This window comes from Malania oleifera, chromosome 5, assembly GCF_029873635.1.
Source record: "Malania oleifera isolate guangnan ecotype guangnan chromosome 5, ASM2987363v1, whole genome shotgun sequence".
Lineage (NCBI taxonomy): Eukaryota > Viridiplantae > Streptophyta > Magnoliopsida > Santalales > Ximeniaceae > Malania > Malania oleifera.
In genome coordinates this window covers 54,464,445-54,470,444 of record NC_080421.1, presented here as the reverse complement: position 1 = coordinate 54,470,444, position 6,000 = coordinate 54,464,445, and positions in this window count along the sequence as shown.

The window sequence follows — 6,000 nt, the reverse complement described above, 5'->3', positions numbered from 1 at the left end:
AATACATATTTCTACTAGTATGTCCATGGAGTAGTTGACTTTGATAGGGATAAAGTGAGTGGTCTTCATCAGTCGATCTACGACCACCCAAATAGCATTTTGTCCCTGCTGCACCGATGGTAAACCAATCATGAAGTCCATAGTAATGTGATCCCATTTCCACTCCGGGATGTAAAGTGGTTGTAGTTGACCTACCGGGAGCTAGTGCTCAGCCTTTACCTGCTGACACGTCAAACACTATTGCACAAACTCGATAATCTCCCTCTTCATGCCGCTCCACCAGAAATACTCTTGCAGATTCTTATACATTTTAGTGCTATCGGGATGTACCGTGTACAGGGACCTATGAGTCTCCTCAAGGATTGCCTTTCTAATATCCTCATTTGTAGGCACGCACAATATGGTACAAAACCACAGAGCTCCATCATTTGATATACTAAACTCCTCCCCTTGTCCGTATTGTACCTTCTCTATCAACTCCATCAACTCTACATCATTCTTCTGTGCTGCTTTAATTTTTTCATCTAGTGTAGGTTGCACCACTAGGTTGGCAATAAATGCATGGTGATCACTTTCTACTGACTCCATGCCAAGCCTTTCCAAGTCCATCAGGATCGGGTGCTAAATTACTATTGCTAACTTTGTTATTTCCCCTTATTTGTGACTCAGAGCATCAGCCACCACATTAGCTTTACCTAGATGGTAGTTGATAGTACAGTCATAATCCTTGATGCGCTCTAATTATCTTCTTTACCGCATGTTCAACTCCTTCTGCATGAAGAAGTACTTCAAACTTTTATTATCTAAAAATATTTCACATCTCTCTCCGTACAGATAATGCCTCCAAATTTTCAGTGGATAAACGATTGCAGCCAATTCTAGATCATGAGTGGGATAATTCTTTTCATATTCTTTTAATTGTCTAGAGGCATATGCTACTACTCTGCCCTACTACATCAATACATATCCAAGCCCCCTCAAAGATGTGTCACAGTAGGTCACGTAACCATTACCTCGTAATGGAATGGTCAATACTGGTGCATTGACGAGCCTCTGCTTCAATTTCTGGAAGCTCTACTCACAACTATCGTCCTATTCAAACCTAGCATTCTTTCTGGTTAGTCACGTCAAAGGCCCTGACAATGCTGAAAATCCTTCTGCAAACTGATGGTAATATCTCGCCAGTCCCAAGAAACTCCTGATTTCCTATACGTTCCTCGGCCTGACCCAATTCACCACTGCTTCTATTTTTCTGGGATCTACTGAAATTCCATCCTCTGATATAACATGCCCCAAAAATGCAACTTCTTTAACCAGAGTTCACATTTACTAAACTTGACATATAATTTCTTTTCCCTGAGCATCTGAAGTACTAGCCTTAGGTGCATCGCATGCTCCTCAAAACTCCTCGAGTAGACCAGTATGTCATCAATGAAAACCACAAAAAACTGGTCTAAATACTGATGAAAGATTCTATTCATAAAATCCATGAATACAGTAGGAGCATTTGTTAGACAAAATGACATAACAAAAAATTCATAATGCCCATACCTGGTCTTGAAAGCTATCTTTGAAATATCTTCAAGTTTTAACTTTCACCTAGTGATAACCTAACTTGAGGTCGATCTTGGATACACATGTGCACCCTGAAGCTGATCAAATAAGTCATCTATACGGGGTAGAGGATACTTGTTCTTAATTGTTACATTGTTTATTTCCCTATAATCTATGCACATCCTCGTAGACCCATCCTTCTTTTTCACAAATAACACTAGAGTTCCCCAAGGCGATACACTAGGTCTAATAAACCTTTTATTCAATAAATCCTACAACTGATCCTTTAATTCTCCCAATTCTGCTAGAGCCATTCGATAAGGAGCTTTAAAGATCGGCGCCGTCCCTGGAAGTAAGTCAATAGCAAAATTTATCTCGCGGTCAAGAGGCAATCCAGGTAGTTCTTCTGAAAAAACGTCTGGAAACTCCTTAACCATTGTTGTACTGACAAGCTTTAATTCATTTTCCGTCACCTCCTTTACATAAGCCATAAACCCTTGACATTCGTCCAGAAGTAGTCTTCTTGCCTGCATGGCTGACACTAACTGAGGTGGGGAATGCACCCGCGACCCCACAAATCTGAATACTGGCTTTCTTAGTGGTATAAAAATCACCTCTTGTAGATGACAGTCGATATTAGCATGGTTAGTAGCTAGCTAGTCCATACCCAGTATTAAATCGAATCCATGCAAATCTAGCATAATTAGGTTAACTGGTAATACTCTCCCTTGAATTTCTACTGGGTAACCCCTGAGCACCCTACGACACCTCACCACTGACCCTGTCGATGTTACTACTGACAATTCGACATCTAATAACTATGCCTGAACACCCGACAATTTAACATATCCCGCAGACACAAAGGAATGGGTGGCACCTGTATCAAATAAAACAATAACTTGATATGATAAAGTAGTAAGGGTAACTGTCACGACATCGTCTGCAGCCTCCACGTCTCCCAACATCAAAGCATATACCCTTGTCAGAGCTACATTCCTCTACTGACCTCAGCGAGGCACCTGATAACCTTCTCGGTGTGGTCTGGGAGCAGGTGCAATACCAGGTGGTGTAGGGAAATCTCGTACTAAATGTCCTAGTACACCACAGCGATAGCAGATGCCTCTCCCTGCTTGACACTCTCCTAGGTGTCTCTTTCCACATGTTTGACAAACAGGATAGGTCTGCACTCCCTGAACCTCATGGCCCCCAGTCTCCTACCTTTATCCTCTGCCATAATTACCTCTCCTCCACTAGCTCCGACTAGAGCCTGCCTGAGAACCTAAAGGCATGGACCTCTTCTTCCGTCCCTCCTCCTCTGCACCCATCCGCTCACCGGCCTTAGCCACAGCTGCTCTGTCTACCAATTCAGCAAAGTCCTACATTTTCAACACCACTAACTATTTGTATATTTCTCACCTCAAACCTCTTTCAAACTGCCTCGCCTTCTTTGCCTCATCGGGTATGATGTACAGGGCGAGGCGGGACAACTCTATAAACCTCATCATGTACTATTGGATTGTTTTCTATTCCTGCTTCAAATACATGAATTCCTCCACTTTGGCCTCCCTGATAGTGGCCAGAAAGTATCTGTCGAAGACAAATCTTTAAAACGGCATCAGGTCATAGCTATAGGCAGTGCCCTTTGTTCCTCCAATAGTTTCACCATAGTCCACCATCTTTTGGCCTTTCCTGTCATCTTATAGGTGGCAAATAAGACCCTGCTCTTCAGTGCACTACAGTAGTGCCACTACTTTCTCTATTTCCTACATCCAGTTTTCGACGACTGCAGGATCAGTTCCTCTTGAAAATGCCAGAGTGTTCATCTTGGTTAATTTCCCTATCGTGCACCTGTGGCCTACAGACGGGTCTCCTTGCTCCCTGGAGCTCTGTGCAATCTTAGCCATGACCTGCTGAGCTACACTGCATAGTATTGCATCTGAATCAGCCTCGCCTACACCTGAGGGCCCTGCACCCTCACTACCGCTCACATGAGCACAACCACCACCAGGGTCCATCCTGAAAAGACAATAAACATGAGTTAGGGACCCTACCCTTATAATTTACATATCTAACCAAAATTCTTAGTATCCCTTCTATCTTGACATCCTTATCCTAATTCAAGATTCAGTTCTACACTTTAGAAACACAACCCGACAATATTTTACTATGACTTTCCTGAAATCGTCACCCCAGGAAAGACACAGAAACCACCACAGAAGTCCTACCTCCAACTGCAGAACAAACCCTTAAACCCTTTTCCTATACTCTGGTATTGTTTCCACTGCACTTTAAAGTCTACAGAACCTAGCAACCTAGGCTCTGATACCAAACTGTAATGACCTGCCTATTTTCCTTATTTATTTTTTTTATATAACAACATACATAATAACCCTGTAAACCTACTTATAAAGTAGACTAATCATGATCAACTCGAACCTATGGGTACCGAGGAAAAACTTGTCATACATCTCTGATACATATGCAGCGGAAAACATAAATTACATACATACCATCCAACCAATCACAATACCAAAGTTTTACTAAATCTGTCACATACATATACATACATCCCAAAAAGACTAAAAAGTATCCTAGGGTCATAACCCAAAATCCATTTGACCCTACTCACCTATTTACCCTACAAACAGGGTAGCTCGGCCAATCTCTATTGTCGTGGAGCTCGGTCTGCCCTTCTACCTGGATTTCCTGAAATGTTTGTATGGCTGGGGTGAGACACCTCTCAATAAGGGAGATAAACTAATATCAATGTGTGGCAATATGAGTATTTTTCGTGATATACATATAAACAGTACATAATTCATATCTGGTATAAACAATTGTATCATATCTGAATCAAACATGATTTATCATAACATAACTTAACATACTAAATTTATATACTTGGAAAATCATCTTGTATAACCATATCATACTTGAATTATTACCTAGGATGGATAGATAGTTAGTTGTTGTCATGTCTTGCCCCCTATATGACAGGGTTGTGCGGCCTGAAGGCGGGACCTAGCAATAGTTGGCAGACCATGCTAAATCAAACATAGGTGTGTAAGTACGATGGTTATCTTCCACCTATGTCGGACTACCATGGGAACTACAACACTCCCAAAAAGCCACATTGACTGCCATCTGCAACACTCTACATAAGATGTGTGGTAGCACTAACGTAAACGTGAACATATAGCTATGGTACCGTGCTTTATGAAACTAAACTAAGCTATTCGAGTTGTGATAACATATAATACTTGTCATGATATTGAACATAGCAGTTTCATATTTCAGAGTAAAACATGACATGATAATATTTTCTTGAAACTTGACATAACATGCATAATTACGATATTTATGTCATCGTATCATAATGTAAAAATCATGACACCAGCGCCAGCATAGCATGACGTACTTCTACATGAAATTCTTGCATTGTTTAACATAATATTCTTAAAACCATAGTTCTTGTACTATTTTTATGATTTTCCTGAAAATTTATATAACATGCTTATCTTGGAAAAATCATAATATTTCAATATAACATAATTTTCATGGAAATATTATACTCATGCCACACAAATGTAGGTAACCTCATAAACTCATAATTTGTTCTGAAATGATATTTTCTTATAAAATGTGTTAAAATCATTTACCTGTACAACATCAGTATTGTAATGCCCCGAACCCATAAACCCAGCTCCGATGCGTTATACCTAATAATATCCTGATAAATCATAATTCATAACTTACGCAACAAAAAACATAAACATAATCTCCATATAACATATACCATAATACCGTAATATCATAATACCAGAGTTTACTAATCCCTATCTAAATTCCATATTAACCATCCAACACCTGCATTTCCATAAATACATACATCTCTAAAACATTTCAGTATATTCACAATCATTCATCCCTTTCTTTTATAGTCCTTAAAAATGCTAAAATACCCTCGAGCTCCTAAGTCCGACCTCGAGGATGTCCTGAAAAAGAAACATTCATATTCGGGTGAGACACATCTCAGTAAGGAAAGAAACATACATATTAAAACAGCGTGTGGCCAACATGAGGTAAATAGATATCATTTTAATTACATTTGCAAATCATCTCATAACATTGAAATCATTTTCTGAACCTAAACAATCACATGCAAATATTTAACCCACGAGATTAACCAAGGATAGGAGTGATTACCCGCCCATACAAGTAACACCCCTCTGCTCTGATACTTAGGCAACCCTAAGGTCATGACTAAAGCATACCAGGGCACTCACCTTACTCAGTAAGCCATCAAGTGTTAACTTGATCTCGTACTCACGCATTCAACAATAGTTTACTGGCAAAGGCCCTAAGGATAAGGAAATCGACCCGCCCATACAAATAGGTTCCCTCTGCTCTAGTATGTTATGCAGCTGCTGCCACATCTGAAGCTAC